Source organism: Syngnathus floridae, chromosome 8 (genome assembly GCF_059516105.1).
Source record: "Syngnathus floridae isolate MCC-2025c chromosome 8, RoL_Sflo_1.0, whole genome shotgun sequence".
In the NCBI taxonomy this organism is placed as follows: Eukaryota; Metazoa; Chordata; class Actinopteri; order Syngnathiformes; family Syngnathidae; genus Syngnathus; species Syngnathus floridae.
This window is the reverse complement of record NC_142420.1, coordinates 13150894-13173969: the sequence shown is the minus strand read 5'-3', so window position 1 is coordinate 13173969 and position 23076 is coordinate 13150894. Positions and strand designations below refer to the sequence as shown.

Here is a 23076-nt window from a genome sequence, read left to right as displayed (position 1 = left end):
ATAATCCCCCTAGCTACCTGTAATGCACAGCGCCATGTTGGAACGGGTGACGGCAAGACATTGATAGGGCCATTTCTACCTGCTAGTGGATAGCCAGATTGCTTGCCTATGGATGGAAATCCTTTTTTTTCCCACAATTACTATTATTATTTCACCAAGTGACTTTATTAAGCCGCCATATGAGAGAAACAGTCCACTCTACGCCGGGCAGGCGGCCGAGCAAAACCTTACCTAAAGTTTGTCCTGCATCAGTGGGATTCTAGGAGCTTTAAATACGCAACGAAATACGATGACGTCATCACTCGAAATTAAATGTGTAATATATACAAAACCGGAGCAGCACAAATGAAAGTTTTTGTTGCATTAACCAGCACAAACGAAGCACAAACGAACGGTACCATTTTGGGTCCATTTGACAATAAATGGGGGGCTGGGTGACGTTATATCTAGAAATTAAATGTGTAATATCTATGAAACCGTAGCGGCACAAATGAAAGTTTTTGCAGCACAAACCAGCACAAATGAAGCACAAACGAACTGTACTGTTTTGGGTTCATTTGGAGCAGATAGGGGGCTGGGTGAACTCTGGAAGACCTATAAAATAATAATAATAATTCATTAAATTTGTATAGCGCTTTTCAAAAACCCAAAGACGCCTACAGGGAACAAGGCAAAGACATACAGGGGGAAGGGGAACGGGAAAGAGACAATGGGATAAAGTTAAGGAGGACACCAGTTATGGGTAGGGGAGGTCATAGGCTTGAGAAAAGAGGTAAGTTTTAAATATGGGGAGTGTGGGTGAGTCACAGACAGCCTGAGGGAGAGCGTTCCAGTCGGGCTGCTGTGCAGGAGAAGGCTCTGTCACTGAAGGATTTGAGTTTAGATTTTGGTACTATCAGATGTGAAGTATTGGAGGATCGGAGGGGGCGGTTGGGATAAGGAGGTCGGATAGGTAAGTGGGAGCCAGGTGGTGAAGGGCTTTGAAGGTGAGGAGGAGTATCTTGAAGTTTATACGCTCCTTGATGGGGAGCCAGTGAAGAGAGTGGAGAACAGGAGTGATGTGTTCGCAGGACCGGGTGTGGGTAAGAAGGCGGGTAGCAGAGTTTTGGACTAGTTGAAGTCTATGGAGTGAGTGAGCAGTGATTCCAGTGAGAAGGGAGTTGCAGTAGTCAAGCCGGGATGAGATGAAGGCATGGATGAGGGATTCAGTGGCAGGGAGAGCGAGGCAGTGTCGGATTTTGGTGACGCGTCGGAGGTGGAAGCAGGAGGTCTTGACGACTGAGCTAACATGAGGGTGGAAGGACAGTGTAGGGTCGAAAATAATGCCAAGGTTGCGTGCCAGAGGAGAGGGAGTGATGGTTGAGGAGTCAATGGTGAGTGTGATGGATCCAGTTTTATTGAGGGGGGATTTAGCGCCTATGAGGAGGAGCTCTGTTTTGCCACTGTTGAGTTTGAGAACGTTGTGGGTCAGCCATGTTTTTATTGTAGAGATGCAGGTTTCAAGGTGGGTGAGGGGAGGGTTTTGGGTTGGTGTGGTGCGTATATAGATCTGGGTGTCATCACCGTAGCAGTGGAAGTCCAGATTGAGTTTGCGGATGACATTACCAAGTGGGTAGAGGTAACAGATGAATAGGGGCCAAGAAGTGAGGCTTGGGGTACCCCCTGTGTAACTGGGGAGAGGATGGATATGTGTGGCCGGAGAGAGAGATGAACTGGTTTCTGTTGGCGAGATAGGAGGTGAGCCAGTCGAGTGCAGTGTTCTCAACACCTAGTTGGCGCAGCCTTTGAAGGAGGATGGAGTGGTTCACAGTGTCAAAGGCTGCGCTAAGGTCGAGTAGTAACAGGATGTTGAGGGCACCAGAGTCTGCAGAAGTGAGGAGATCATTGGTGACTTTAACAAGAGCTGTTTTGGTGCTGGGAAGTGGGTGGAATCCAGACTGGAAGGGTTCATAGAGGTTGTTGGACTGGAGATGGGTATGGAGTTGGGCGGAGACAATGCGTTCGAGGATTTTGGAAAGCAATGAAAGTTTGGAGATGGGACGGTAGTTGGAGAGGTTGACTGGCTCCAGGGTGGGCTTTTTGAGGACAGGGGTGATGGCTGCAAGCTTATAGACAGTGGGAATGTGGCCAAGGGATAGAGACTGATTAAAAAGGGTGGTGAGGTGAGGGAGGGGGACAGGAAGGCAGGCCTTAGTTAAGGTCGTTGGAAGGGGGTTGAGAGAGCAGGTCTTCGCATCTTAGTCAACAAGGGAGAAGGCAGTGAGAGAGTGGAAGGGCGGGAGGTCAGGAAGGGGGGGCAGGAGAGCAGGTGAGGTGGGGGAGGAGGAGTTATTGATGTGGCAGTCAGAGAACTGTTGATTTGGGCGATTTTGTTGCTAAAGTTGACAAGGAAGGAGTTACAGAGGGCGAGTGAGGAGGGTGGGTTGGTGGCCGGTGGCTGGAGCAATTTGTTGACGGTGGAGAACAGTATGCGGGGGTTCCGGTAGGTGTCATTAATGAGAGATGAGAAGTAAGCAGATAAGGCAGCAAGAAGAGCATCACGGTAGGAGGAGATGTGTTGTTTGAAGGTTTCAGCATGGACAGTGAGGCGGGTTCTTTTGTAGAGGTGTTCGAGGACCAGTTTGTCTCATGGAGCGGAGTTCAGGGGTGTACCAGGGGGCAGAGTTAGTGAATGTAACAGAGGAAGTTTTCCAGGGGGCTAGGGAATCAAGGGAGTCAGAAGAGATGTTGTTGAGCATGGTGGCGAGGTCATCAGGAGAGGAGGAGGTGGGGTCGGAGGGAAGGGCAGAAAATAAGAGCTGGCAAAGCGTGATTGGGTTTACCGTCTTGATGTTGCGGTAGGAGATGGTGCGTTTTGTAGAATTATGAGGCGGAGAAGAGGATGCAGAGATGATTTGACAGCGGGAAGGCAAGAGGACGGGGGTTGGATGTGAGTGGAAAGGAGGAGCATACTATATCCAGGGTGTGGCCTTTGATGTGGGTGGAGAAGTTGATGGGCTGGGTGAGATGGAAGCAGTCCAGAAGAGAGATGAAGTCAGACATCAGTGGGGCAGTTGGCTGGTCGATGTGGATGTTGAAGTAACCGATGAGGAGGAGGCAATACGAGACTGAGGATACGATGGTGAGGAGTTCAGAGATTTCAGAAAGAAAAGATGGATGTGAATTTGGGGGGCGGTAGATGAGAACAGCAGTAGTAGTGTTAGAGAGGGAAAAAGTGAGATATTCAGAGGATGAAATAAATGGGAGGTTAAGGTTCAATTCAGTGATGGGTAGGGACTACTTATGGAGGACAGCAATGCCACCCCCTCGTCCAGAGAGGTGGGGTTTGGCGATGTAGCTGGAGTTGGACGGAGTGGCTTGGTTGAGAGCAAAGAAATCCAGGGGCTGTTGCCATGTTTCACAGAGAAGGAGTAGATCGAAGTTATTGTCCAGTAGTTCAAAAATAACTGGTGATTTGTTGGAAAGGGAGCGACAGTTCAGCAGTGTGAAGGAGATAGATGGAGGAGCGGGGGGAGTGGAGGTTGGTGAGGTTGGCAGTACGGGAGGTGGGGGTGACGGGGGGACGAGAGGTAGTCCAGAAAGAGGGGATGGGAAATGTCGGTTCAAAGATAGTCCAGAGCTACAGTGGATGTAGCGGCGATGGCGAAGGATCCCCGCCTTGCTGGTAGCTGAGGCAGCAGCAGCAGCAGGGAGACGGTGATTATAGTTGAGGTGATGAAGATCAGCAGCAGTGTAGACAAATGATGAGACGTGACAGCAGCAGCAGATAAAATGCTAGAAGTGGCTAGTAGCTGGTTAGCTAGAAGTTGGTAGGCAGTGAAATGCATGGAAGGAGCAGTGGACCGAGTAGTGATGTTGGTGCAGTGGGTGGTGGTATTGGTCGATCCCGACTGTACCGCCACAAACGGCAAGCCCCAGTGTGTCCTGGCGGCACACAGCCGAGCCACGATGGCGAGCTTGCAGCGAGCAGGTGCTCCCCCGAGGACGCCGGCCGAGTGGCCAGAGAGTTGGGTCAAAGCTGTTTGCCGAGCCAAGAGCGAGCAGCCACAAGCTCAGAGCCGGGAGGCAGGAGGGTCTGGTGGTGGTTTGGCTAGCTGGCTAACGTAACTCGGAGTCAAAGGGAGCGGGAACAGAGAGGTGTGAGCAGAGCTGCGGAGATACGCGGTGGACAGGGGACAAAACAAGAAAAATAAAAGAAGAAACGGGCACACTTAAAACGGGAAACACAAAACTAATAGCAGACACACAAGTAGCGGACACAGTTCGAGACAGAAGTGGCAGTCAACAATCCAGACGCCAGCGTTCCTCTAACCTAGAAGACAAATACCATCTCTCCTACTTATAAAAACGTTGCAGCACAAACGAAAATTTTTACGGCACAAACGAAACATACTATTTTCCTTAAATTTGAAGCGTCGCAGGTGAAGCACCGCATCTTCTACATCTGGAGTTAGCGGCATTGTTTGAAAGTGACACAGAGGATGAAGATTTCATTGGATTTAGTGATTTGGAGTGGCACGGATGGTTTGGTAAACTTGTTATATTATTTAAGGTATAGTTATCTGAAAAACTCTTTATATGTTATGTCAGGTGCGTTCTCAGTTTGTTGTTTATGTGTCATGTAACATTAGCATACCGTACAATTATTCAGCCTGTTGCCTCTGTTCTATTTTTATTTTAAATTGCCTTTCAAGATGACATGTCTACACTTGGTGTTGGATTTTATCAAATAAATTTCCCCCAAAAATGCGACTTATATACCGTATTTGCCGGTGTATTGGTCGACCTTTTTCGATCCAAAATCGACCGAAAAAAATCGACCTCGACTTATACACCGAGTCATAAAATTTAACTTTGTATTCATCGCTTCAAATGTGATGGTAACCAAGGCCGTTTCTCATGCATGTCATTGTGCGTTGCACTTAGAAAATTTGAACCGGGCGGCGTGCGCGAGTGCGCGGCCCGCTGGAAGTCGAATGAGGCGCCGCGATCACCTCCGCGGTGCTTATAAACAGCCGATCCGCTCGGCGGGGGCTATTTTCGGCCACTTGGCTCGTGCGCACGGCCTCCCGGATGTGCCGGGCGGGTGCGCGAGCTCGCCGGCCGCTGGAAGTCGAATGAGGCGCCGCGACCACCTCCGCGGTGCTTATAAACAGCCGATCCGCTCGGCGGGGGCTATTTTCGGCCACTTGGCTCGTGCGCACGGCCTCCCGGATGTGCCGGGCGGGTGCGCGAGCTCGCCGGCCGCTGGAAGTCGAATGAGGCGCCGCGACCACCTCCGCAGTGCTTATAAACAGCCGATCCGCTCGGCGGGGGCTATTTTCGGCCACTTGGCTCGTGCGCACGGCCTCCCGGATGTGCCGGGCGGGTGCGCGAGCTCGCCGGCCGCTGGAAGTCCAATGAGGCGCCGCGACCACCTCCGCGGTGCTTATAAACAGCCGATCCGCTCGGCGGGGGCTATTTTCGGCCACTTGGCTCGTGCGCACGGCCTCCCGGATGTACCGGGCGGGTGCGCGAGCTCGCCGGCCGCTGGAAGTCCAATGAGGCGCCGCGATCTCCTCCGCGGTGCTTATAAAGTGCCGATCCGCTCGGCTTGGAGCTATTTCCGGCCTCCCGTTGGTGCCGGGCGGCGTGCGCGAGCTCGCCGGCCGCGATCTCCTCCGCGGTGCTTATAAACAGCCGCATGCGCACGGCCTCCTGGAATTTGAACACATTTCGTCAATAAATTTCGCATATTGAATTTTGAAGTTTAATATAATGCAACAATTGAGCTCGACTTATACAAAGGATATATCATAAAATCGTAAATTTCCGTCGAATTTTAGGGGGTCGACTTATACACCGAGTCGACCTGTACACCGGCAAATACGGTATATGTTTTTTTCTTCTTTATTATACATTTTATGGCTGGTGAGACTTGATTTATAGTCCGGAAAATACGGTATGTTGCATCTTTTAGTGTAGGTGTGTGTGGGATTTATTCCCTAATTAACGCTACAGTCAAATGTAGTCAAACTGCATGCAAGAATAGACAATGGTAAAAGGTATTTGTTAAAGGCATGTTACACCTGTTAGATATTGTCCCCGTTCTTTATCTTTAATGCTCGCTATGCTAACAGTAATTACCAAAAGGGAGCCTTCTCAGTTTAACTATTTAATGTATGCCAGAAAGATCGATACACAGCTGTGGAGCCTTCTCTGCGAGATTGCGGAACAAGGTCTAACTTCCACCACCTAGGTTCCTGTTCTTATACTACTCTGGCCCGCTCTCCTGCAAGGGTAAAAGGTGTGTTCTTTTGTTATTTGATTTGAACGCAGTCACAGCAGTCACAGTTAGCGACTGGTTACCTGCCTCGCAGTTCAGAGGTCTTAAATCCTTCGTTTGTGTACGTGGGTTTTCTTCAGATACTCAAGTTTCCTTCCACATTCCCAAAACATGGAACATATTAACATTTATATTTATAAGTTCATTAACTAATTCATATTTTGGGAGAACCTGAATTGAACATAGTGTATTTCTGCCTGATGTTTTCTTTTTGGTGAACATACTCATTGCGGTATCTCTGAATGTTTTTGTTTTTTTTTAGTTCATTTTCATTCAGGAGTGCCATATTTGTCAGACTTACAGGAGAAAACTAATGTAAACACTATAAATGAGCCTTCCTATGTAAGCTGATAAAATAAGAACAGCACAGCTGTATGATCTAAGGCTTGCCAAAAAAAAAAAACGGTGGTTATTTCAATATTTATAAGTTGTTGATAAATAATAAGGTAAGTACATTTTTGCTATTCTCAACTTGCACTTTGCCTTTTTCTAAGGAGTTCACTTTAGAGTAAAAGCGAACGTTCTTCACGTCCAAATTTATAGTGTTTTTTTTAACATTGAGCAACGTTAAACCTTTTTACATTGTTAAGACTGTACAGTGGAGCCTCGGTTTTTGAACACAATCCGTTCCAGAAGACTGTTCGACAAGTGAATCGTTTGAATTCCGAATCATATTTCCCCATTACAAATAATAGAATAAAAATTAATCCGTTCCAAGCCCCCCCCCCCAAAAAAAAGCCTTTTTTTTTAAGCATTAATTTCATTTGTGTATTTTTGTCAAATCGCGCAACTGCAGTGCACCGCCGAACGCGCAACTGTAGCGCGTCGCCGACCGCGCAACTGCACCGCGCTGGTCGCATTATTGTGACGGAGCCGTCACTGAAATTTAGAAAATATTTTCAAAGTCCTGCTGTACTTTCCAAAATTCAAGTGGACATCAGTGCGCAGGGAGCTTAATTTTGTCCGATCGCGCAAATGCAGCGCACCGCCGAACGCTCAACCGTAGCGCACCGCCGACCGCGCAACTACACTGCGCTGGTCGCATTATTGTGACAGAGCGGTCGCTAAAATTTAAAAAATATTTTTAAAGTCCTAATGTTAGAGATTTGCTCACTCAAACAATATTTTGCAAGAACCACACGGGAGACAAGCAAGTCCTTTTAGACACCTGCAGGTGGAGAGTTCACTCGTTCAAGGAATGAAGTCTGAAAGTCTCCTTCCTGCAAGGGCATATTTATTAGGAGAAACAGAGTGGGGGTTGAGAGTTGACAGGTTTGGTGAACCCCCGGCCTCTGGTAAGATCAGAGCAGGGGGTGTTTTACGATGTTGTGGGAAACAGAACAACTTTGATTGCTTCCTCTGCAGCTGGTCAATCAAGCAGAGAATGCAACCACTTTATTTTACTGCGTTGTGAGAGCAAGACAAGATTGGTTAATCATTATAGTCTACATTCCAACATAATCCTATGATAAAGATAACCTGGAAAACCCTAACACCTAATGTACTTTCTAAAATTTAAATTGACCTCAGTGCGCAGGGAGCTTAATTTAGTCCGATTGCGCAACCGCAGCGCGCCGGGCACTCAGTGTCGCATTGCTTTGGAGCGTCTTTGTGTTTTAGGATGGCTTTACTGCTCCCACTTGCTTCCTTTGGAGGCATGAATAGAGTTGATGCAATCCTCAGAGTAACGAGAACGTAATAACGAACGGAGTCAGTTGGCATGCGGTTCCTCTCGGCTCATCTCGCGAAGTTCGACAACCGAATTTCGTCCGACATCCGATAAATAAATGTATTTGTGTGTGTGTGTGTGTGTGTACACACACACACACACACACACATATATATATATATACACACACACACCGTATTTTCCGGACTATAAATCGCTCCGGAGTATAAGTCGCACCAGCCATAAAATGCCCCAAAAAGTGAAAAAAAAAACATATATAAGTCGCTCCGGAGTATAAGTCGCATTTTGGGGGCAATTTATTCGACAAAATCCCACACCAAAAACAGTCATGAACGAGCAACAACAGGCTAAACAATAGCAACAACAGGCTAAACGATAGGTATGCTAACGTGACAAACACAAAGAGCTGAGAACGGGCCTGACGTAACATATAGAGTGATTAAGGACAACTATTACATGAATAACATGTTTATAAAACCATCGGTGTCACTCCAATTCATTAAATAGCAAAAACAGGCTAAACGATAGGTATGCTAACGTGACAAACTCAAACAAAGAGCTGAGAACGGGCCTGACGTAACATATAGAGTGATTAAGGACAACTATTACATGAATAACATGTTTATAAAACCATCGGTGTCACTCCAATTCATTAAATAGCAACAACAGGCTAAACGACAGGTATGCTAACGTGACAAACACAAACAAAGAGCTGAGAAGGGGCCTGACGTAACATATAGAGTGATTAAGGACAACTATTACATGAATAACATGTTTATAAAACCATCGGTGTCACTCCAATTCATTAAATCCATCGATCGTTCTTTGTCAACAATGGGTGCGCACGGCTGAGGGCGCTTGCACTTCAAAATATTCCACAGGCTCATATGACGATAGATAAACTATATTTCAAATAACTATAATACAAGCCAATAATATTATCAAACCATCCGTGCACTTTAATTCCATTAAATCCATCGATCAAATTCCTCGTCCTTTGTCAACATCGCCGCGCGTGCGCCCTGACGTCAGCCTCGTCTTTATTCCACAGATCTACTTTATAACTATATTGTAGCGTTAACAAAGTACAAGGATAGACGTGGGTTTGGTAAACGGCTCTTTATTAAACAAAACAAACTTCCAAGCGTGTGGCGGCGTGGACTTCCAGACAGACCGGGCGTGCGTAATGGCCATGTCCGAGCCCCGCGCACCGTTCGCGGACAGCCACTCGGCCGAGCGCCGGCACCCGACTCAGTAGAGTAGGACCGGGCGTGCGTAAAAGCCATAATAGTTTTTCAAACCTTCTATGTCACTCCAAATCCTTAATTCCTTCAAACTCTTTGTCCTCCGTGTCACTTAGAAATGATCACCGCTAATGATGCCGGTAGTCCTTATGTGGGCACGTTCGTATGTAAACAACCGCCGCGCCGCGCTACTGACGTTACTTGAAATAGTAATCCATTGGTACATCACGGTTCTCCAAACTTTCTTTCTGCTGCTCGATTACTGTTTTCAGCTGCATATTTTACAACTTGAAGTTTGTAACCTGCAAAATATGAGTTTCTTTTTGGTGCCATTTTTCTTAAGCCCACCCAGTTGATGAGTCACGGCCAACGGTGAAATTTAGAGCGCCCTCATCCAGTTTCGTCTGAAAATATAATTTTTTTGGGTTGTTTTATCAAAGTCAAAGTCTGCTTTATGGTTGATTTTTTTTTTATATACTAAGACACACAAAGAGATTGAAATTACGTTTCCACTATCCCTCGGTGAGATAGTACACATATGCATACAAGCAACACAAAAAAAAACCAAGGCACAAACAATGAATAAATAAGAGTGTTGAATAAATGATAGATAAACAAATAATAATAAATAATAATAATAAATATAAGAGGAGCAAAAATGTACATACAGCAGACAGTGGACTTGGATATGGTGCTTTAAAGTGTTAATTGCTTTATTTGATGTTTTCTCTATTTTTTATGTTTTGAATATGTTCAAGATAAAGATATAAAAGCATGTGAAGTGATCAACTATACTAAAAATAACATGGGAAGTGGTCAACTATACTTGTAAGTGATGTCTTAATGATCAAGTAAAAATTTGTGAAAAAAAACGTATATAAGTCGCTCCTGAGTATAAGTCGCCCCCCCACCCAAACTATGAAATAAACCGCGACTTATAGTCCGGAAATTACGGTACATATATATATATATATATATATATATATATATATATATATATATATATATATATATATATATATATATATATATATGTATGTGTATATATATATATATATATATATATATATATATATGTATGTGTATATATATATATATATATATATATATATATATATATATATATATATATATATATGTATATATATGTATGTGTATATATATATATATATATATATATATATATATATATATATATATATATATATATATATATATATATATATATATATATATATATATATATATATATATATATATATATATATATATATATATATATATAAATACGGCTGACTAGCTCAATCAGTAAGTGACATGACTTAACGGAAGACCCGGGTTCGATTCCCGGCAGGGGCACAATATGAGCAATGAGCGATTACCTTACCAACAGTCAGTGTGGGTCCTTAGGCAAGACCCTTAACGATACCGCCTACCTCAGAGATAATGAGAGTACAAGAAACGAAAGACATGCCGGCTCAGACGTCGCCCGGACAAACAAGGTCTGCGTCAGGTGCTGGGGAACCAGAGCACCCTGATGAAAAATGGGCTACTGGAACAAGACACAAATGGGCGAGATGCGAGAATAAGGATCTGTTGGAATGCTACTACTCCAGCAACCCGAGCGAGAGGGGTTACATGCGGAGAATGCGGGAACAATGGCAACTTCAATACCCACAGTCAACACTATCGGCCAAGCAACTAGTAGCTCAATGTTCCAATATCCATAAAAGGCACCTGCTATCACACCTCGAGATTGATGAGATACAACACAAATGCCATAGCGAAGGCCAACCAGAGCACCAGGTCAGAGACGAGTTAAATCCATGTAAAAGCCCAGAGGTTGGGTACGAAACCCCAATAAGCACAATCAAGCTGAACGAGGCAGCAACTGACCTGAAGAACAAGATCACGGTGAGAATGAATGCTCGGGAACCTAGATACACACTGCAGAGGCTAAGTGAAGTACCCTCAGAAAGTCTCCTAGAAGATGTGAATGCAGCATTGACAACAATTCCTACGGCTACCATCACTGAAACCAATGAGCTGATATACACCTCAGCAGCAGTGATCCTAGAAATGCTTGGCTACAAGAAGAATGACCATATGCGACCACAACAGTGCCCACCATGGAAGAGAAGGCTGGAGGCCAAAATCAAGATAGCACGGAGAGAAGTGAGCCAAATGACAGAGGCCCAGAAAGGTGCAATGAAAAAGCAAGTTCCCAAGAAATACAGCCAGATGCCCATACCTGAAGCACTCGAAACTGCCAAACAAAGACTCCAAGCCTTGGCCAGCCGCCTAAAGAGGTACACAAGAAAGAATGAAGCCAGACGAATAAACAGGTTGTTCACAACACAACTAGCGAAAGTGTACGCTCAGTGGCAGGGGAATAATAGCAGAGCAGACCCACCAAGGCTGGAAACTGAACAGTACTGGAAGGATATATGGGAGCGGGAGGCATCACATAAGAAGGATGCACAGTGGCTGGTGGCTCTGAGAAAGGACCACAGCAAGCTCCCTGAACAGAACCCAGTAACCATCACAGTGGCAAACATCCAGAGAAGAGTCTCAGGAATGAAAAACTGGACAGCACCAGGCCCTGACATGATCCACAGCTACTGGCTCAAGAAACTTACAACTCTCCATGAGCGCCTGGCAGCACAAATGAACCAGCTGCTAAGGGATGGGACTCACCCTGAATGGCTAACCCAAGGGCGTACGATCCTGATCCAGAAGGATCCATCAAAGGGTACAGTCCCATCCAACTACCGGCCAATCACCTGCCTCTCCACAACATGGAAGCTGATGTCGGGCATAATATCAGATAAGATCAGCAGGCACATGGATCAATACATGAGCACTGCTCAGAAAGGGATTGGTAAAAATACCAGAGGAGCAAAACATCAACCCCTGGTGGATAGAACAGTCACCCAAGACTGCAGAACTAGACGTACCAACCTGAGCACTGCCTGGATTGGAGCGAAAGTGTACGCTCAGTGGCAGGGGAATAATAGCAGAGCAGGGGAATAATAGCAGAGCAGACCCACCAAGGCTGGAAACTGAACAGTACTGGAAGGATATATGGGAGCGGGAGGCATCACATAAGAAGGATGCACAGTGGCTGGTGGCTCTGAGAAAGGACCACAGCAAGCTCCCTGAACAGAACCCAGTAACCATCACAGTGGCAAACATCCAGAGAAGAGTCTCAGGAATGAAAAACTGGACAGCACCAGGCCCTGACATGATCCACAGCTACTGGCTCAAGAAACTTACAACTCTCCATGAGCGCCTGGCAGCACAAATGAACCAGCTGCTAAGGGATGGGACTCACCCTGAATGGCTAACCCAAGGGCGTACGATCCTGATCCAGAAGGATCCATCAAAGGGTACAGTCCCATCCAACTACCGGCCAATCACCTGCCTCTCCACAACATGGAAGCTGATGTCGGGCATAATATCAGATAAGATCAGCAGGCACATGGATCAATACATGAGCACTGCTCAGAAAGGGATTGGTAAAAATACCAGAGGAGCAAAACATCAACTCCTGGTGGATAGAACAGTCACCCAAGACTGCAGAACTAGACGTACCAACCTGAGCACTGCCTGGATTGATTACAAGAAAGCATATGACTCAATGCCACATACTTGGATCACTGAATGCTTGAGGCTGTACAACATCAATGGGACTCTGAGAACCTTCATCGCCAACTCGATGAAACAGTGGAAAACCACACTTGAAGCCAATGGCAAGCCACTTGCACATGTGACCATCAAATGTGGTATATACCAAGGAGACGCTCTGTCCCCAATGCTGTTCTGTATAGGACTGAACCCCCTCAGCCAAATAATCAACAAGACGGGCTATGGATACCAACTCAGGAATGGGGCCACCATCAGCCACCTCCTCTACATGGATGACATAAAGCTGTATGCTAAGAACGAGCGGGACATTGACTCCCTGATCCACACTACCAGGATCTACAGCTCTGACATCGGAATGTCATTCGGACTTGAGAAATGCGGCCGCATGGTGACTAAAAGAGGAAAGGTAATCCACACAGAGGGGGTCTCACTCCCAGAAGGAACAATAGCAGACATTGAGGACAGCTACAAATACCTTGGAATTCCACAGGCAAATGGCAACCTTGACGAGGAAACAAGGAAAGCAGCCACAGCCAAATACCTCCATCGAGTAAGGCAAGTCCTAAGAAGTCAGCTCAATGGCAAGAACAAGTCCCTAGCCATTAACAGCTACGCCCTACCAGTAATCAGATACCCTGCAGGAATCATACGGTGGCCAAAGGAAGATATACAGACCACAGATATCAAGACACGGAAGCTCCTAACCATGCATGGAGGGTTCCATCCCAAGTCCAGCACCCTGAGACTGTACACTAGCCGTAAAGAAGGAGGCCGAGGACTAGCGAGCGTGAGAGCCACTATCCAAGATGAAACATCCAAGATCCATAAGTACATCAGGGATAAGGCCCCAACGGATCACGTGCTCAGTGAATGTCTCAGACAATGGGCATCAAAGGAAGATGAGGTGCTGGAGGGACCATCATGGGAGGACAAGCCCCTACATGGGATGTACCACCGAAACATAGCTGAAGTAGCTGATATCCAGAAATCCTACCAATGGCTAGAAAGAGCTGGTCTGAAGGACAGCACAGAGGCAATGATCCTGGCTGCACAAGAACAGGCCTTGAGCACCAGAGCAATAGAGGCCCAAATCTACCACACCAGACAAGACCCCAGGTGTAGATTGTGCAAAGAAGGTCCTGAGACAATCCAGCACATAACTGCAGGGTGTAAGATGCTGGCAGGTAAAGCATACATGGAGCGCCATAACCAAGTAGCTGGAATAGTGTACAGGAACATCTGTGCAGAGTATGGACTGGAAGTCCCAAGATCCAAGTGGGAAACACCTCCAAAGGTGGTAGAGAATGACCAAGCCAAGATCCTCTGGGACTTCCAGATCCAGACAGACAGAATGGTAATGGCGAACCAACCGGACATTGTGGTGGTGGACAAAGAGCAGAGGAAAGCCGTTGTGGTTGACATAGCCATCCCAAATGATGGTAACATTAGGAAAAAGGAACATGAGAAACTTGAGAAATATCAAGGGCTCAGAGAAGAGCTGGAGAAGACCTGGAGAGTTAAGACTTCAGTGGTACCTGTGGTCATTGGAGCACTAGGGGCAGTAACCCCCAAACTGGAGGAGTGGCTGAAACAGATCCCAGGAAAAACATCTGACATCTCAGTCCAGAAAAGTGCAGTACTAGGAACAGCAAAGATACTGCGTAGAACCCTCAAGCTCCCAGGCCTCTGGTAGAGGACCCGAGCTTGAAGGGAAAAAGAGACCACCCACGGGGGGTGAGGAAAAAAAAAATTATATATATATATATATATATATATATATATATATATATATATATATATATACACACACACTCCCGTTCAAAAGTTTGGGGTCACTTTATGTGATAACCGACATAGATGATATTGCATTAAAAAACAGACATCCTGTCATGCGGTCGCGTTTATTTTTTCGGTTTTTTGTCTCGTCAATTGTCGTAACTTTACTTCCGGTTTTATTTTGTCATCCCTTCCGTTTCAGTTCGTGTTTCCTTCCTCGGTGTTTGGTTGTCTTGTCTTCCCTGATCCCGATTGTGTGCACCTGCGTAATCGACGCTAATTGTCATCACCTGTACCCCCGCCCTTTTGTGTGTATTTAGTCCGTGTCTTCCCCTTGTCTTGTGCCAGTGTGTCTTGCCTCGTCCCGACCACCAGCGATCCCTTGATGTCCGAACTCTCTGTAAGAACCCTCCTTTTTGTCTCGCCACCGAGCGACGCTTTTGTTGGTGCCTTGGTCCCCATCGCCTTTTTGTCTCGCCCCAGTGCGACTCCTTTAGTTGGTACTTTGTGCTACGTGTTTTCCCTCGTAAGAGGCGTTTTGATTTGTACTTTTAGCCTTTTGACTCGCCTCAGTGCGACACCTTTTGTTTGTACTTTTTGCCACGTGTTTTCCCTCGCAAGAGGCGATTTGATTTGTACTTTTGCTCAGTGTGCTTGCTGGAATAAAACCCAGAGAGAAACGACTCTGCATCCGAGTCCTCCGTCTTGTCCCCTGCCTGACAGTACACACTGGCCAGTCATGGACTCGGCAGAGTCGGAGCACCTGTGCGCCGCAGTGCGTTCCCATGCCTCACAGCTCGCCCAGCACCAGAAGCAAGTGGGCGACTTGGGGAAAGAAATCCGAGGAATCGCTAAGTGCCAAGAAGAATTCAGAGGAGCGGTCGCCACCCAAGTAGCACAGCTGGGTCAGCAAATGCAGGACGTGCTCTCGCTTTTGAACGCGGGACCAGCAGCGACTTCCAGTACACCCGCTGCTTCCTCAGTTACTCCCCTTGCCATAGCTCCCATGACCGACGGTGCCAGACTGGCTCCTCCAGAGCGCTACTCCGGTGAACCCGGCCTTAGCCGGGCATTTATTACAGAATGCGGGATGCATTTTGAGAGGGCCCCAGCAGATTTCCCCACCGAGCGCTCCAAGGTGGCCTACATGGTTTCATACCTGACGGGAAGGGCCCGCACGTGGGCCACCGCGGAATGGGCCAGGGATTCCGTCTCCTGTCACTCTCTCCCCGCTTTCATCAAGGCCCTGCGAACGGTGTTCGATCCAATCTCCGCTGACCGAGAAAAGGCTCGCCAACTCTGTCAGATAGTCCAGGGACAAGACACCGTCGAGGACTACGCCATCCAGTTCCGCACGCTGGCCGCGGAGTGCGGTTGGAACGCGACGGCACTATATGACGTCTTCCTCCGGGGCCTCTCTGGGTCCATACAGGATCAGCTAATCCCCTTAGACCTTCCCACCGACCTCGACGCCCTCATCGCTCTGGCTATCCGCACTGGCAACCGGCTGCAAGAGTGGAGGAAGCACCAAAGCAGGACCACCCCCGCCTTCGTCCCAGTAGCCGGCCCTGACGTTCACCACTCCGGGCTGGACGGGGATCGGCAGCGCCAGGAGCCAGAACCGAGGCAGTTGGGCAGAGCTAAGTTGACCGAGGAGGAGAAGTTACGGCGACACCGAGAGGGAAGATGCTACTACTGCGGTGAGCTCGGACACCTCCTTCTCTCCTGTCCAGTAAGGAGGACCCTGAAGGTGAGCGCCTTCTCTGCGGCTCCGTCCCCGGAGCGCGTGCTTCCCAAGGGCAGGATTACACACATGGGAAGAGAAATAGAACTCGAAGTACTAATCGACTCAGGAGCAGATGAAAGCCTGATAGACTGGGCATTTGCTCGCCGGTGGGGGGTAAAGACTGAGCTGATAAACACCCCCGTGAAAGCTAAGGCACTCAATGGACAGGCACTTTTTGAAATAACTCACATAACAGAACCAGTCTCGTTGTCAATAGGTCCCCACCAGGAGAATATAAGGCTACATGTCGTGACCTCTCCAATGAACCCTCTCGTTCTCGGGTATCCATGGCTTCAGCGCCACAACCCCGTCATAGACTGGGGATCAGGGGAAATAACGGGATGGGGTCCCGACTGTCATGATTCCTGTGTCAGGTCTAACCCGCGCGCTGTGCCTCCTGCTCGAGACGCGCAAACCCCCGACTTAACCGGGGTCCCTGCGTGTTACCACCCATGGGCCGAGGTATTCAGCAAGGCCAAGGCAACCTCCCTACCTCCCCACCGTCCGTATGATTGCGCCATTGAACTCCTGCCGGGTGCAACTATACCTAAGGGGAGGCTTTATTCCCTTTCGGGCCCTGAAAAGCAAGCCATGAACGAATATATAGACTCCTCCCTGCAAGCAGGACTGATTCGACCATCATCGTCGCCTGCGGGGGCGGGGTTCTTTTTCGTGGACAAAAAGGACGGCACCCTACGCCCCTGTATTGATTATAGTCCTCTCAATCAAATCACAATCAAGAACCGGTATCCACTCCCACTGATGTCGACCGTATTCGACCAACTACAGCAAGCCCGGGTGTTTACAAAGTTAGATTTGCGCAACGCATACCATCTAGTGCGCATCCGGGAAGGGGATGAATGGAAGACCGGGTTCAACACCCATCGAGGACACTTCGAATACTTGGTCATGCCATTTGGTCTCACCAATGCGCCCGCTGTGTTTCAGGCCATGATCAATGATGTTTTGAGAGACTGTTTGGACCGTTTTGTATATGTATATTTGGACGATATTTTGATTTATTCCCCAGATCTGAGGACCCATCAGATTCACGTCGAGACGGTGCTGCGACGTCTTCTTGCACACAAACTATACGTAAAGGCTGAGAAAAGTGAATTCCACAAGGACACCGTATCTTTTCTCGGCTTCATCGTGGCCCCGGGCAAGGTTGAGATGGACCCGGCGAAAGTCAGCGCGGTTAAGGAATGGCCTACCCCCGACTCACGCAGAAAGGTGCAGCAATTCCTGGGCTTTGCCAATTTCTATCGGCGGTTCATCAAGGGCTTCAGTGCCACGGCGGCTCCCTTGCACGCACTCACGTCCCCTAAGGTCCCCTTCCGCTGGTCTGCAGAGGCGGAGGCGGCCTTCCAGGAGCTAAAGAATCGTTTCAGCACCGCTCCCATCCTCACGCTTCCTGATCCGTCGCTACAGTTTGTGGTGGAGGTGGACGCCTCCAATCAAGGAGTCGGGGCCATCCTATCACAGAGAGCCAAGAGCGATAACAAACTACACCCGTGCGCGTTCCTGTCTCGACGGCTGACACCCGCCGAACAAAATTATGATGTGGGGGATCGCGAACTGTTGGCAGTTAAACTAGCACTGGAAGAATGGAGACATTGGCTGGAGGGTGCTCAGCAGCCCTTTTTGGTTTGGACAGACCATAAAAATCTTGAATACATCAAGTCAGCGAAAAGATTGAATTCCCGCCAAGCCCGCTGGTCACTTTTTTTCAATCGCTTTAACTTTTCTCTATCTTACAGACCGGGATCCAAAAACACCAAGCCTGACGCCCTCTCCCGTGTTTACCACTCAGATCCAGAACTCAAGAAACCCGAATCCATCCTGCCTCCTCATTGCCTGGTGAGAGCCGTGACCTGGCCAATCGAAGGCCGGGTACAGCGGGCCAATGGAAACAAGCCACCCCCTAGTGGCTGCCCGGAAAACAGACTTTTTGTCCCAGATCAATTCCGATCCCAAGTCATCCATTGGGCTCACACCTCCAGACTCTCTTGTCATCCAGGTATACGCAGAACCCTGTTTGTCATTCAGCAGCGATTCTGGTGGCCCTCCATGAGGGCTGACATCAAGGAATACGTGGCAGCCTGTCCCGTCTGCGCCCGGAACAAGAACTCCCACGGCGCCCGTATGGGGTTGTTGCATCCCCTACCCATTCCTTCGCGTCCATGGGCGGAGATATCCATGGATTTCGTCACCGGACTTCCGGTCTCGCATGGGCGGACCACCATACTCACAGTAGTAGACAGATTCTCAAAGATGGCTCACTTTATCGCCTTGCCCAAGCTCCCGTCCGCTAGACGAACAGCCGTAGTAATGATGGACCACATATTCCGGGTTCATGGGTTCCCGAAAGACATTGTCTCCGATAGGGGGCCCCAATTCGTATCCAGGTTTTGGAAGGAGTTTTGCAGGCTCATAGGGGCCACCGTGAGCCTCACGTCAGGTTATCATCCGGAGGCGAACGGGCAGACGGAACGGGTCAACCAGCAGTTGGAGACAAGCCTCCGCTGCCTGATCTCCCAGAACCCCGCCTCATGGAGCAAGAACCTCTCCTGGGTGGAGTATGCCCACAACTCCCTGCCCACCACGGCCACAGGTATGTCCCCGTTCAAATGTGTGTACGGCTACCAGCCCCCAGTCTTCCCTGACAGTGAGCCGGAGGTGACGGTGACTTCGGCCCACGCCTTGGTGCGCCGCTGTCATCGCGTCTGGGCGGCGGCTCGGGCCACGCTGGTCCGACAGGGGGACCGGGTCAAGCGGATGGCGGACCGGAGGAGACGTCCGGCGCCCGTGTACCAGCGAGGGCAACGTGTCTGGCTGTCCGCCAAGGATCTTCCCCACCGGGGGGACTCCAGGAAACTGGCGCCTCGCTTCGTGGGTCCGTTCCCCATCGCCAAGGTCGTCCACCCGGCCGCGGTGCGTCTCCGCTTGCCCAGGTCCCTTGCAGTCCACCCCACCTTTCACGTCGGGAAGGTCAAGCCGGTGGTGGACAGTCCATTGGTGCCAGATCCTGCGCCGCCTCCGCCTCCGCGGACTGTGGGAGGTGGGACGGCCTACACCGTGAAACAACTATTGGATGTGCGCAGAAGAGGCCGGGGCTGGCAGTACCTGGTGGACTGGGAGGGTTATGGGCCGGAGGAGCGGCAATGGGTGCCGCCTAGTTATATTTTGGACCCAGGACTGTTTGATGACTTTTATGCGGCTCACCCTGGTGCTCCTGGGCCGTCTGGGATCCGGCCCTAGGGGGGGGGTTCTGTCATGCGGTCGCGTTTATTTTTTCGGTTTTTTGTCTCGTCAATTGTCGTAACTTTACTTCCGGTTTTATTTTGTCATCCCTTCCGTTTCAGTTCGTGTTTCCTTCCTCGGTGTTTGGTTGTCTTGTCTTCCCTGATCCCGATTGTGTGCACCTGCGTAATCGACGCTAATTGTCATCACCTGTACCCCCGCCCTTTTGTGTGTATTTAGTCCGTGTCTTCCCCTTGTCTTGTGCCAGTGTGTCTTGCCTCGTCCCGACCACCAGCGATCCCTTGATGTCCGAACTCTCTGTAAGAACCCTCCTTTTTGTCTCGCCACCGAGCGACGCTTTTGTTGGTGCCTTGGTCCCCATCGCCTTTTTGTCTCGCCCCAGTGCGACTCCTTTAGTTGGTACTTTGTGCTACGTGTTTTCCCTCGTAAGAGGCGTTTTGATTTGTACTTTTAGCCTTTTGACTCGCCTCAGTGCGACACCTTTTGTTTGTACTTTTTGCCACGTGTTTTCCCTCGCAAGAGGCGATTTGATTTGTACTTTTGCTCAGTGTGCTTGCTGGAATAAAACCCAGAGAGAAACGACTCTGCATCCGAGTCCTCCGTCTTGTCCCCTGCCTGACACATCCATTCCATTGTGTTTGCAAATTGTGTTAGAAGGCTAATGGATGAATAGAAAACGCTTGAAAACCCGTGTGCAATTATGTTACTTTTCATGAAAAACACATTGTCTGGACGAGCCCAAACTTTTGAACGGTAGTATATATATATATATATATATATATATATATATATATATATATATATATATATATATATATATATATATATATATATAGGCTGGGTTCAAGGCTGAGGACTCGAATGCAGAGTGTTACTAACAAGGATTAACTGGTGGGAGACAGGAAGCAACAACTCAAAGCGCCTATTAACCAAGGGAAACCAAGGGGCAAAAAGTACTAACAAAAGACGTCGCACTCAGGCGAGACAAAAAAGGGAGTATCTCTACTGGTACATAACCATGTAGCAAAGGGACTAACAAAAGGCGTCGCACTCAGGCGAGACAAAAAAGGGAGTATATCTTATTGGTTCTCTTAGCTCAAGGAATCGCTGGTGGTCGGGACGGGGCAAGACACACTGGCACAAGACAAGTATTTATTCATTTATATATATGTACGATATTTTCTTACTGTTATACAATTACATTTCTTGAATCGGACAAAGTCACTGACTAATAAATACCTACATAGGCAATGGTGAGAATTTAGAGCTGCAGATGAAGGTTTAAGGAGGAGCAGCCAGCAGAGTGTTTTATGATAACTCCACAGACACATTGCAGGACCCACCCTATCCCAATACTACACACACAGCATGAAACGCATACACTACACTGGTTGCCATGGGGACTTGTCATGCAGATTGTGCTAATAGGGTAGCAATGGGTCCAACTGAGATCAGAGACATAGCTGTTATAATTTAAGATCCATACTCCAACCTCATTGATGTTCACTGATGCAAATTTTAATGAATAAAAACATAAAATTTATTATTTATTAGTTAGCTAAATTACAGTTTATCAGTGAAAAATATGTCGTTTGTGCTCCATAAGCACCATGAAGCAAAGAACAAAAAAGCTGCCGAAACAGTCTGTAGCTTTGAATAGGAAAAAGAGGGGTAATTAGTAAAAGGTTTTCTGTCTATAAAGATGTGAAGGAATAAAACAGAAAGAATCTTTGCACATAATGAAACAAACGAGTCATTTATTGGAATAAAAAGACTACTCAATCAAAAGGATACTGTCATGTTAATTTACAATCCATAGCATCCCATCCCTTTTATGTATTTCTCTCTGTTGTCCATTTGTTTATTTTTTCGTAGTTACATTGAGCAAGTCAACTGCAGTCCACCATCTACGTGGCTATTGATGAAACCGCTAGGCAGCAATTAAGAGACTAACACAGCCCCACACACACACACCCCGAAACAAAGACACTAAAGGAATAATAATGTATGCCTGGGAAAACGAGTGCTGTAATTTCAATTCATTTCTAGCCTGGGCCCCTGGGGTGCTGAGTGTGTTTGATCCCAAAGGCAAGTGAGTGGGTAGAAGGAGGGTTGCAGGCATATGTATGCAGAGGAGAAGAGAGTGAGGGGAGCCAGGGAGTTGCAGAGAAGCAGAAAGCCATTTAATATTCCAGACCATGTGTTGAGATGAGAGACTGCTCTCATACCTTCAGGTTCATGAGCATAATGAGATTTTTATTTTGCTGAGTGCAGTCTGTGCTTGTGTGTTCACTTTCTGATCACTCACTTGTGCTTGTGAGGGTGAGTGTGGGGGAAAAAAATCTCCCATGGGCTAACATGCCTCAATTATATTATCACAGCAGGGACTATGTATGTATTTATGAGACAATGATTCACGTGCCAATAAGGGAGTCGGGCTCATTACTTTAACACCTCAGATAAGGTTAACCTATTACCATTGACTTAATCTGACAGAAAATACACTTCTTATTAGCACCCATAGAGCATATTACTTTCAGAACACTCACATTGGGTACTTTCCCAAACAAACGTCTACAACTCCCAGACTCCTTGGGGTGAAAAAAGATCAGCTGAAAGTGCACGGAAAATTTCCCTAACATTCAATACTCATACAATGTATGGGTGTGTCTTGTAGCAATCCAAAAAAGTACCCACTCTTATTGTAAATAAGGGGAAAGAAGACCTGCACCTAAAAATGTGTATGCCTTTTCTTCAGAGCCCTTTGTATAAAAGAATGAAAGTTGAAACAGGAATCTTGCTCTGTTTGCATTCATTGCAGTGCACTTTGGTTCATTGCATGTGTACTGTATCAATGTAAGGCTCAAAAGTACCCCCCCCCCCCCCCCCCCTTTGCAAAGCAGTTTTGTTAATCAATGATTCATTTTAAGGAGCAACACTCAAATTTTGAGAAGTAGATATTTGCAGATCCCAGGGATTCATAAAAATACAATATTTTAAATGAACAATTGCTTTTTTGGAATCAGCAAATTTAATTTAATAAATTAATATTGTACATAACAGCAAACTGGGAGTTGGCGAGAGAGTGGCGAGAGAGCGTGCGAGAGAGCAAGTGAGCACGTGAGAGATAAAGTGAGAGAGATCTTCGCGTGTCATCAATCCATTGTGAAATATTGAATAAATATACCCTGTATGCATTACCCATGTTTAATTCCTTGGAATGTGAAGAAAACCATTGCCCCATTGCCCAGTGTACTGGCTCACCTCAGCTCTGTTAAATCCTCAAAATGATGATCTTGTGGCCCCTACGATTTTATTTTAGTTTTTCCTTGCCCTCCTGGGG

At 47.5% G+C, this 23076-nt stretch overlaps 1 long non-coding RNA gene and 1 pseudogene across 2 annotated transcripts in view; both read right to left on the bottom strand.

Moving 5' to 3' along the window:
* LOC148394652 (uncharacterized) overlaps positions 1-23076 on the bottom strand; it is a 130107-nt gene that overhangs the window by 58768 nt on the left and 48263 nt on the right. The window lies entirely within an intron of this gene.
* On the bottom strand, positions 1948-2738 carry LOC148394653 (uncharacterized; annotated as a pseudogene).